Raw genomic sequence first — 13139 nt, forward strand, 5'->3', positions numbered from 1 at the left:
ATATTAAATTAGGCTTTTAAAATCAGTTCTGAGATACTCAAATGAAAACTTTTGGAAAAGGCTACTTGGAAAAATAAAATCAGATCCCTAAATCTCACCAAACACCAAAATAAATTACAGAAGGATTATAGGATTATATTTTTAATGTACAATAAAACCCCATAAAGTACTTAAAAATGTATGAGAGATTAATCATCTGAGTTTAGAATGGAGAAAGCCTCTCTAAGCATACAAGCAGAAGCATACAACCGTAACATTAAAGATTGATAAATCTGACTACATTAAAATTTAAGACTTCTGCAAGTCAAAAACACCACAAAAGATTCTGGGAACATGGCGGTGGCAGATATGACATAGTTTTTGGTTCTTTCTGAGTTGCCATGTAACAATAGACAGAGAAACTACTTAGCAATGTCAAAATCACAGCTAACATTAACAATAAACCTGGTTGAGAGGATATGCCCACAAACCCCAAAATTCAAGCAGACAAAGAAAAACCACCAATAGCTACAATACCTGTATGGTATTGACATCTTTGCAGGAGGAAGCAGAGAGAAGCCACCGGGCATCTGACAGTCTGAGAACAGCCAATAGATATCCACAGCAAAGAATAGCAGAACACCTTGAGAGCAGACACTGGAAGAGATTTCCCATGAAAATACTAAATGATACAAAAAGAAAAAAACAAAAAAAGGCATCTTTAAGAAATGGCTAACAGGTCTAAAACAGAAGCAGTAGAAGATGACCCTCGAACATTTTGTTATACCAGTTGATATGGTTTGGCTGTGTCCCCACCCAAATCTCATCTTGAATTGTTGCTGCTATAATCCCCATGTGTTATGGGAGGGACCTGGTGGGAGATAATTGAATCATGGGGGTGGTCTCCCCCATACTGTTCTTGTGGTAGTGAATAAGTCTCATGAGTTCTGATGGTTTTATAAAGGGAAACCCCTTTTGCTTGGTTTTCATTCTCTCTTGCATGCCACCGTGTAAGACATGCCTTTTGCCTTCTTCCATGATTGTGACACCTTCCCAGTCAGGTGGAGCTGTGAGTCCATTTAGCCTCTTTTTCTTTATAAATTACCCAGTCTTAAGTATATGTTTATCAGCAGCATGAAAATGGGCTAATACACCAGGAAAAAAAGGAAGCTGTCAAAGACTACTAGGGTCTTGACAAAATAACTCTGTGCAGCCAACTCAATGAGGATCCTACTGGCCAAAGATAAGAAAATAGGCTCTCAAGAAGGTTAATCATTGGAATGATTTGAAATCCATCAAATAAATTTAAACCCAAGAATTCATAAGAATACTAACTAATTGGCCCAGGTACAGTGGCTCATGCCTTAATCCCAGCATTTTGGGAGGCCAAGGTGGGTGGATCAACTGAGGTCAGGAGTTCAAGACCAGCCTGGCCAACAGAGTGAAACCCTGTCTCTACTAAAAATACAAAAAAAGTACCTAGGTGTGGTGGCGGGCACCTGTAATCCCAGCTACTCAGCAGGATGAGGCAGGAGAATCACTTGAACCCAGGAAGCAGGGATTGCAGTGAGCCGAGATAACACCATTGCACTCCAGCCTGAGCAACAAGAGCAAAACTTCATGTCAAAAAAAAAAAAAAGAATACTAATTAATATTTTTAAAACCTAAATTAATCACTTTTAGAGGTTGATAGGAAACCAATTATTATCTTGGAGATCTAGTTAATAAAGAAAATGAATCAAGCATGCATTTTTCCTGTCCTGTATGAGCTGCATCCTATATGAATTATAGTACTAGGGTAACCAAAATTATATTTATGAGAATATTTTAGCCAACAAGTGAAAGAGAAATGATAGAATTTGAATAACACCATTTTATAACCCCCAATGAATTATTAAATCTAGGCACAAAGCATTTGCAGCTGCTAACATCACCATCAGAGAGACTGTCAGACATCACGTGCCTCTTGATAAAATCCATCCACAGTCTTGCCAAATACATCAAACCTAGTCTGACCCAGTCTCTGAATACAGCTGCCAATTTGCAGAAATGAGATGACATTTTAAATTTTGCCATGAGTATGCACTTAGTAAAACCCAAATCATAAAAAGCTCTACAGATCAAATAGTCTGGTTTCTTCAATAAATAAATTGTTATGAAAAGAAAGGGATAGGGTAGGAAACAGTATAGAATAAAAGAACCGTAAACAACATACTAATATAACAAGCATTGGCAGGGAAATTAGAATCCTTGTAGATCGCTAGTGGGAATATAAAATAGTGCAGCTGCTGTTGGAAAAAAGTTGAGCAGTTCCTCCAAAAGTTAACTGTAGAGTTACCGTAAGATCTAGCAATTCCATTTCTAAGTATATATCCAAGAGTATTAAAAACACAAGTTCACACAAACACTTGTATGCAAATGTTCATAGGAGCGTTCTTCATACTAGCCAAAGACTGGAAACAATGCCAATTTCCAATAACTGATGAATGGGTAAACTGTGTGTGGTATATACATGCCATGGAATATTATTTGGCCATAAAAAGGAATGAAGTACTAATACTTACTATAACATGAATAAGCCTTGAAAAATCTATGCTAAGTGAAAGAAGCCAGATACAAAAAGCCACATGTTATATGATTCCATTAATATGAAAGGTCCAAAACAAACACATCCTTAGGGACAGAGGATTAGTGGTTGTTAGGGCCAGGGTGAAATGGGAGTAAGAAGTGACTGCTAATGAGTATAGGGTTTCTCTAGGGAGTGATGAAAACGTTCTGGAGTTAGATAGTGATTGTGGTTGCACAACTGTGAGAATGTGCTAAGAAACACTGAAATGTATGCTTTAAAAGGATGAATTTTATCGTATGCAAATTATATTCCAATTTTAAAATAACACAGGGGACACATTTATTTTTAATGGATGATACTAAACCACAGTGTTTATGGATGCACGCTTGGGTGTTCAAACTATAAAAGAAGTTATTTTATAAATGCCAGTTAGTGGTTACTAGTGGGGGAAGGAGGGAGATAAAGATGGGCATACAGGGGCTTTGGGGAAAACAAAACTTTTCTTTCTTTACCTGAGAAGTAATTACAAAGATGTTTGCTTTGGTATAATTCACTAAGCTATGTTTTCATTTTGTTTGATCGTCTAGATCCGTATTTTACAACAAAAACATTATTTATAAAACATCAGAAGATTAAAAGGCACACTATGAAAAGTCCATCTATGAGAGCAGATGATTAATAATCTTATTTTATAATAATCTTCAAAATTAATAGGGAAAAACTTAGTTCACTTTAAAAACAAGCAAAGTTATTTCATAGAAGACCTACATTGACCAATAAACACATTTTTTAATGCTCAAACTTGTTTATTGTCAAGGAAATGCAAATTCAAGTAAAAATAAGAGTGTGATCGATAATATCGGAAAAGATGAAAATAAAATGGCAAACCTAATGTTGTTGAACATGGAGAGAATTGGCATTCTCCCACAATGCTGATGGGATTCTGGTTTGTCATAACTTGTTTGGAGAATAATCTGGTGGTATTCAATATTAAATTTTTTTTCAAAAATCCTTTTTGAAAAACCTTTACTTAAATGACTTCACTTTTAAGAATGTAGTCCAAAGAAACTATCATGAAAGTTTGAAAGGGTATATAAACAAAGATGTTTAGCAAACTATTATATAGTTTTAAAAAACTAGAAATAACTAATGTCCAAAAATAAGGAGCTTGTTAAATTATCAACTCAAGGGAATAATATGAGGCCATAAAAATGTAGAACACTTAATAATGTCGAAAATGTTAGTAAGATGGTTTTGAAAAGAGCAAATTTAAAAGCAATGTCTACTGCAACACTATTGTTTCCTTTCAAACGTTTCTACCATTCCATGTAAAACGCATAAATAACTGTGTGCAGAAGAAATGGGAATAGCTAATTTATCACAACGTGAATATCTGTGTTACCACCACCCACGCCTAGAAACAGAATCATTCAGGCATCCCCAAAGTGCCCTCCTTCCATCTCCCAATCTCTACACCCTTTCTTCTGTGCAAATGAACCACATTCCTGATATGATTGTAATCATTTCCTTATTTTTCTTTATAGTTTCATTGCTTGCATATATACCAGTAAATGCTATAATTTAGTTTTGTCTGATTTCAAACATTAGGTAAGTGGAATCATATAGTATATGTTCTTTTGTTCCTGGGATCTTTCACGCAAATTTTGGTTGTGAAGCTCATCCCTCTTGTTGCACATAGTAATTGTTTTTCATTGCTGTGTACATATTGGAATGGAAAAAGCCTTTCTAAAGAGTTGAATGAATATACCACAATTTATTCATTCATTCTGCTTGTGAAAGACATTTATTTTCCAGTTTGGAAATAATGCTACTACAAACATTCTTCTAGATGTCTTTTATCACACAGAGAGCATTTAACTCGGTTGAGTGAATTAGGAGTAGAATAGCTAGATGAAATGATAGGTGGATGTTCAGCTTTTATAGATAATATCAAACACTTCTCCAAATTGCCTAAACCATTTGTCACTCTCATCAGTGCTGTAAGACTTTCCATTGTTCATATCCTTAATAATACTGGTTATTGTCAGTCAATAATAGTATGGCTATGTAGCAATATCTTGCTGAGATTTGAATTTGTATTTTTCTTATTTCTAATAGCTTGATTGGCCATTTAGACATATTCTTTTATGAAGTGCCTATTCCAATCTCTTGCCCATTTTTTTAATTGGATTGTCTTTTCCTTTAAAAGTAGAGAATATAAGTGGAGAAAAAGATTTTTAAAACAGACTGCATGGATCCTCCATAATGGCGATAATGACTACTTCTGAATGATGGAATTATGAGTGATTTATATTTTCTTCTTTGTGCTTTTCTGTACTTTTCTAATTTCCTATACTGATTATGTATTATTTTCAGAAAGTTTAAGTGGTACATAATTATAATGAATAAAAACAATCAGTTTTAGCAAAAGACACTGTCCAGGGAATAAAGTTTGAATGGTGACCTGTTAAATTTATGGTATACAGATAGAGTATCATTTATCTGAAATGCCTGGGACCAGAGTTGTTTCAAATTTAAGATTTTTTTTAATTTTGGGATATTTGCATATACATACTAACAGATCTCAGTAATAAGACCCAGGTCTAAATACAAAATTCATTTATGCTTCATATACACCTTAAACACATAGCCTGAAGTTAATTTGAAATATTCTGAATAGTTTTGTGCATTAAACAAGGTTTTGGCTATGACCCATCACATGAGGTCAGGTGTAGAATTTTCCACTCTGGTGTCATGTTGGTACTCAAAGAAGTTTTGGATTTTGGAACATTTTGGATTTCAGATTTTTGGATTAGGGATTCTCAAGCTGTATTTGGATGATTTATGGTAGTAATTCTCAAACTATTACAAGGTGTTCCACAGCTAAAATTGAATAATAGTGCCCTTTTTCCATTTTCAATGGTTTCGTTTATTTTGTTTAATGCCTTAGTACTAAATTTAAAACACCAAGTTATTGACTTATGTATATGTCAGTGAATTATTTATATGTCCAATAAGAACAAGTAGAGACAAAAGTTAAGAGAGAACTTTGAGCCATAATTAAGAAATAATTCTCTATATCAAGAATGTCTTCTTTGACTCTCATCAGAACTCATACTAATATAGCAGCTTCTTAAATAGAAGTATTTCTGTTCTGATAAATCACAAGTTTCAAGGTATTAGATTTCTTGTATCCCAAATAATTAACTATCAAACATTAATTAAATAACTGTTCCCAATAGTGTATAGCATAAAAAAATTAAAACAATGATGGATCTCAAAGAAATGTCATCTCATTGGAGAAATAAATCAAACTCATGGAAATAAAAAAATATGATACTGTATAAGTAATGCAGGGAGTCAAAGAAAACATTTAAAAGTAAGATGAAGCCATGAAAGAAGCCTAATATGAGAGGAACATAAACTTCCAGAAAGTAATTTTTCCTCATTATGGGACTCTGCCTGATAATGCTATCACAATAGATGCTGCGATACAACAATTACAATTTTTAATCTAAATTAATGCTATCTTCTTATTTTTATTATAATGACAAGTTGATGGTTTTAGGATGGTCTCAAAAGCTTTAATTCCCCAGGATCCCAAACCTTTCTCTACTAGATTTTGTGATCTATATATCATATCTCTTATTTATACACACAGACATACCTTCTTTTGTTCTTGCCTAATCTGTAATATAACTTGAAGAAGCCCTTAAAATGTTATTAAAAATTAATTTCCAACTATGACTCTCAACACTTCTAAATTCCACACAGCAACTTAGAGTCAGTTTTCATAAATGTTAAATTAGAATTTTGACACATAATTTAAAGGAAACTATACAAGAATGTAAGATTAAATAAGCTTGGAATGTCAGGGGAGGTGACAGAGTAGGAAGCATCATGGATCTGTCTCTTGATGGAGACAACCATTGTACTGGCAGAATCTGTCTGATGTAACTATTTGGGAATTCTATAGTCCACTGAAAGGCTTGCAGTTTCCAGAGGAAGCTGTGGTTAATTTTGATCAATTTCAGCCTAGTGCAGTAGCAACAATGAATTCTCCCACCTCCAGCCCTGTGGCAGGCAGCTGTGTTAGTGTATCTAGAGTGGCTTTTAGGATACAGAGTGGGCAATAAGGACTTTATTCTCCAAATGTTGGAGACCTGTGTTCTGATCATGACTGGTGCTTCTAGTCACAGAGAAGCAGACACAGAGGCAGGCAGTCACTGTTGCAACTCCCACTGTCATTGTTTAACACCACTCCAGCCAAAGTGGCTACCAGCAGATTTAAAGAGATGTTAAAAGACAAAAACTACAGTGTTAAAGATCCAATTGGCTTATATTTGTGACTCTAGAATCAGGAAGCATTTCGTTCTACAAAATAGAATAAATGTTCTGATGAGTTGAGCAGAGGAACTTGGCTTTATAAGCAGAAAAAGGCTGAAAGCAAAAACAAGGAACAAAAAGCAGATTGGGCCGGGCATGGTGGCTCATGCCTGTACTCTCAGCACTCTGGAAGTCCGAGACGGGTGGACCATTTGAGGCCAGGAGTTTGAGACCACCTGACGAAGATGGCATAACCCCATCTCTACTAAAAATACAAAAATGCACACACCTGTCATCCTAGCTACTTGGGAGGCCAAGGCACAAGAATCACTTTAACCCAGGAGGCAGAGGTTGCAGTGAACCAATATCATACCACTGCACTACAGCCTGGGTGACAGGGTGAGACTCTTATCTCAAAAAAAAAAAAAAGCCAACTGGTCAGTTTGGTAGAGGCAGAAAGCAGAGAAACTCTAGGACGACAAGGACAGGTCCCCGGTGAAACTCCACCTTCTGGCCAAAAAGCCTGAAACCTGTGGCCCAAAGTGAAAACTTCTGTCACCATCTGCCTGCTCTCTCCTGATTGGTTCTTTCTAGTGTCTTTTTACCAATTGAATGCTGCTTTTTCCAAAATTACCTATGGCCCACCTTGCCCCCGTCCATCCTGTGGCTATAAAGAACCCAGACTCAGCCAGTGAAGAGAAAAAGTGGCTGGATGTCAGGGAGAGGTGGCTTGACTTCAGAGAAGTGGCTGAACATCAAAGAGAGTCAACTCGACTTCAGCAGAGAGAGGCAGAAAGTCAACTTGACTTCAGGGGACAACGACCCACCCTTTCCATCCTCTTTCCAGCTCCCCTCTCTGCTAAGAGCCACTTTCATTGCTCAATAAAAATCTCCACATTCACGTGACCTCACTTTTCTTGGGCACTGAACAAGAGTTTGGGGCCCATCAAGTGCAGATACCCAAAAAGGCTGTCATACTGGCTCTTTGCTCTCACTGGTGGAGGGCAGCTGCCTCATGCCATGAGGCCAAGGGGCTGCTGAGCTGATAACACTCAGTTATCAGATAACATCAGAGCCAGATGTCCTCAGATGGTGGAGCTAAGAGAGCACTATAACATATCCTCTGGGGTTTTGGAGTCACAGGCACCCCCACCTGGATGCTGCTGCAGGACTGTGTGGAGTTTGCTCCTGCCAGTGCCAAAGCAGCCAGCTGGTTCCCGTGCTCATTCACTCATGTCTTTCTTCTTGCAAGGTGTTGAGCATGGCAGCCTGAGTAAATTGGCCACTCCTGTTGCAAGTTCTGCAAAGGGGTCAAGGAAAAATTCTGCATTCATTTCCAAATTACTTTCTTTATAGGGTTCAGAAAGAACTTTCTTATCGTGCTGACTCAGCACAACTGATTGCTGTGAATCATCTGTTTCTTGGGAAAATGGCCTTTTTCAAAGTTCAGTTTGATTATATGGCACTTAGCATGAGTGACTCCATTTTGGTTTGGTCAGGTCTGCTGGGAACTAGAGCAGAAGTTTAATCCAAATGATGGCCTTCCATAAATTTTGTTTGACAAAGACAGTGCCTTTTTTTCTCCTTTATTTCCCCTTTTTTCTACCTTTGGAAGCCAGGAGTTTAAAAATGGACATTCAAAAGCAACTGCATATTTATGGCAATAGAGAAAATCACCATAAATGCCTGAGACAGGCTCAGAAAAGATGTGAGAAGATCTTGAGTTTACATCTCAGGCTAATCTCACACAGAGGGTGATACCCCTCCAAAAACAAAATTTTAAAAACAACAAACAAAAGAAAACCAAAAAGGAGAAAAATCTGTTTTCCAGAGTTACCATATTATAAAATCCAACTCTGTAGTTTTCAATGAAAACATTAAAAGACATAAAATGAAACTAGCAAGTGTAGCCTATTCAAAGGGAAAACAAATAGACCGAAACCATCCTTGAGGAAGTTCATATGGTTGACTTACCAGAAAAACACTTTAAAGCAGCTGTCTTAAAGATGCTCAAAGAGCTAAAGGAAGATGTGGACGAAGTCAGAAATAACTATGGCAATATCAGTGAAGAGTTAAAAATAACAAAACAAAACAAAGCAGAACTGAAAAGAAATTCTGGAACTGAAAATTATAACTGGAATAGAAAATTCACTAGAGGAATTTAAAAGCTGACTAGAGCAGGCAGAAGAAAGAATCAACAAATGTGAATGTAGGAGATTGAATTATTGCCTCTGAGGAAAAGAAAGAAAAAAAATGGAAGAAAAGTGAACAGAGCCCAAGGAACTTGAGGGACTACATCAAGTGGACAAGCATATGAATTGTGGAAGTTGCAGAAGTAGAAGAGAGAACAGAGAAAGGGGCAGAGAGATTATTTGAAGAAATAATGGCCAAACATTTTGATGTAACATGTGAATCCACAAACCTAAAAAGTTCAACAAGTAGGATAAACTCAGAGAGTTTATAAAATAAAATGCATTATATAAAAATGCATTATATTCAGTCAAAAGCCAAAGATAAAAAAATCTTAAAAGCAGCAAAAAACAAATAATTCATCCAATACAAGTAATTCTCAATAAAATGACCAATAAATTTGTCATTAGAAATCTTGGAAACCAGAAAGTAGAGGGTTGTTATATTCAAAGTGTTGAAAGAAAGAATTCTATGTCAGGCAAAAGTGTCCTTTAAAAATGAGGGCGAAATTAAGACATTCCTAGATAAACAAAAACTGAGGGCATTCATTACCATTAGACACATCCTGGAAGAAATGTCAAAGGTAATACTTCAGGTTAAAGTTAAAGAACAAAAGACAGTAACTCGAAGCCACATGAAGAAATAGAGATCTCTGGAAAAGATAAATATCTGGTTAATTGTAAGGCCAGTAGTATTCTAATTTTAGTTTGCAATTCCATTTTTATTTCCACATGATTTAAAAGACAAATGCATAAAAAGTCATTAGTCTATGTTTTGGACTATACAATGTATAAAGACACAATTAGTGAAATTAAAGATATAATTAGTGAAAGGTGGTGGAGCAGGAGCTGTATAAGAGCAGAGTGTGTCCATGTGATTAAACCGGCATAATTTCAAATTATGGCCTGCCATGGCATGAAATGGAGTATAGTGGGGAGAAAAGACTTGGGAAATCTTATTTGATCACTATGACAATAAGTAGATTGGCAGCTTTGAAAAAGCTAAGGTTGGTGTCTTGAACTTTCAACTAAAGGCAAGGATTGAAATCAGAATGCTTCGATCATGGCCTCCAAGGAACTCCTTATCTCTGCTGCTAGGCTGTAAGTGGCTGAGGGTTGGTTGGGATACCTATTCTGCAAGACTCACCTCATTATCCCTCATTGTCTCCAAGCAGGCATATAAAAAGAGTTAAATTCCGAGACAGAGTATTCGTATGAACTTACAATGTGTTCTCGTAGTTCACTTAGTGTTGCAAGGCAAAAAACAGTAATTGTACAATGGAGAAATCAGACAGCAGCTTGAACAAGTGAACAAAATAAACCTTGTCAATGATGGGCAAATACATTGTGTGCTTTCAGATATGATACCCTGAGAAGGACATATCAAGTATGTGGTATTCCAGCCAGGAAGGAATGCACAAAGGAACCTAATAGTGAGGAAGGATTAAACAAACCCAGAATGAGGAACGTTCTATTTAAAAGAAAATGAGTTGAAACTACATTCTTCAAAAATATCAAAGTCATAAAAGACCGAAAAAAAAAAAAAGGCTGTTGAAATGTTCTAGACTAAAAAACACTACAGGAAAAGTAAATGCAATACCTGACCCAAGACTGGACTCTACTAGAGGCAGAAATGCTGTAAAAGACATTATTGGTCAATTCAATTATTGGAATAGAGATGGTAGATTGGTAAAACCATTTTATTAAGGTTAAATTTACTGAAATTGATAATTGTATTGTGGTTATGTAGAAGAATATACATTTTCGGCTGGGCACAGTTGTTCATGCCTGTAATACCAGCACTTTGGGAGGCTGAGGCAGGTGGGTCACTTGAGGCCAGGAGTTTGAGACCAACCTGACCAACATGGTGAAAACCCATCTCTATAAAATACAAAAATTAGGTGGGTGTGGTGGTGGGTGCCTGTACTCCCAGCTATTTGGGAGGCTGAGGCAGGAGAATAGCATTAACTGGGAGGCGGAGGATGCAGTGAGCCAAGATTTTGCCACTGCACTCCTGCCTGGGTGACAGAGTGAGATCTGTCTACAAAAAAAAAAAAAGAATATCCATTTTCTTTTATTATTATCATATTTTAATTTCTGGGGTACATGTGCAGATTGTGCAGGTTTGTGCCATGGTTTCCATTACAGGGTATATAGCCAAAGGATTATAAATCATTCTATTATAAAGACATATGCACACGTATGTTTACTGCAGCACTGTTCACAAGAATATCCATTTTCTTATAAAATGTACCCTGAAATGTTTACAAGAGCCATGATGTATCAAATTTATTCTCAAATTGTTCAGTAAAAATATTTATTAAACATACATATGTATTTATGGAGAAAGAGAGAGAGCATCTGCACAAATAATAAATCAAATGAAATTAAATGGTAATAATAAGTGAATCCAGGTAAAGGATATGTATTTTTTTGTTTGCTAGGGTTGCCATAACAAAATTCTTTGAACTAGGTGGCTTAAACAACAGAAATTTATTATCTCAGTTCTGCAGGGTAGAAATCTGAGATCCAGGCACTGGCAGGGAAGATTCCTTCTGAAGGATGTGAGAGAGAATCTGTTCCATGCTTTTTTCCTCCCTTCTTGGTGATTTGCTAGCAGTCTTTGGGATTCCTTGACTTATAGACATGTCACATTGATCTCTGCCTTTATGTTCACATGATATTTTCCCTGTCTCTTTGTCCAGATTTCCCCTTTGAAAAAGGGCACATCGGATTAGGGCCCACACTAATGACTTTAAGTCAAACACCTGATTAATTCCCTAAAGACCTTATTTCCAAATAAGCTTACATTTTGAGATTCTAGAGGTTCAGACTTCTGTCTGCTTCGATGGGGACATGATTAAATTCATAACAAGTATATAAATAATTTTCATACAGTTTTTGTTCATGTAGATTTTCTGTAAATTTGAAATTATTTCCAAGTAATTTTTTTTAGAAAAAAGGAAAAGAAACTCCTGTATAGCCCAGTGAGTGAACTATAAAACCTATTCCAAGAAGAGATACAGTATATGCCAAATAAGTTACAGGATTCTACTAATTTGTATTAATGGGGCCCTTGGAATTGACAATAAGGGTATTGATCAAATGGGACAAATTATAAAATTAGGGCCAAATTTATCAATATAAGTGCATTTTCCAGCAATTCCAGATTCAATATGTCCAGTAGCAATCTAGGAACTGTTATTTGTTTGTTTGAGACAAGGTATCGTTCTATTGTCCAGGCTAGAGTGCAGTTGCATGATTATAGCTCACTGCAACCTTGAACTCCTGGGCTCAAGCAATCCTCCTACCTCTGCCTCCCAAGTAATCAGCCTTACAAGTGCATGCTACTGCATCTAGCTAATTTAATTTTTTTTTTTTTTTTCCAGAGATGGGCCTTGCTATGTTGCCCAGGCTGATTTCAAACCCCTGGACTCGAGCAATCCCTCCACCTTGGTCTCCCAAAGTGCTGAGATTATAGGCATGAGACACCATGCCCAGCCATGAAACTGCTTTTCAAATGGTCATGCTTTTGTTCCCAAACACTATGGGCTTATACTGTGATTCTCCTGTTAGACCTTTTAAGAAGTTCCACACAGCACCCCTATTTGTCACAAACACTATGAATTCTATTGAATGTGTAGTATTAGTTGCAGTTCTCTCTTTCTTTGGTCCTGAAATGAGTATTTTTTTAAAAAGTAAAAGAAATTCCTGTATAGCCCAGCAAGTGAAGTATAAAACCTATTCCAGGAATAGGTACAGTACACGCCAAAGAGGTTTAATTGACTCACAGTTTAGCACGGCTGAGGAGCCCTCAAGAAACTTACAATTTGGAGGACCAAATGGCTCCAAGCCTGGCTGAAACATGGCCCAGACCAAGATGCTGGAATTTTCCTAGCATGCTTTAGAGAAGGGAGAATGGTGACTGTATTAGTCAGTTCTTACACTGCTATAAAGAAATGCTGGAGACTGGGTAATTTATAAAATAAAGATATTTAATTGACTCACAGTTCTCCATGAGTGGGGAGGCGTCAGAAAACTTACAATCATGGTGGAAGGGGAAGCAGGCATGTCTT

Source organism: Aotus nancymaae, unplaced genomic scaffold, assembly GCF_030222135.1.
Source record: "Aotus nancymaae isolate 86718 unplaced genomic scaffold, 86718_ANA_hifiasm-v0.15.2.pri h1tg000079l, whole genome shotgun sequence".
Classification (NCBI taxonomy): Eukaryota; Metazoa; Chordata; class Mammalia; order Primates; family Aotidae; genus Aotus; species Aotus nancymaae.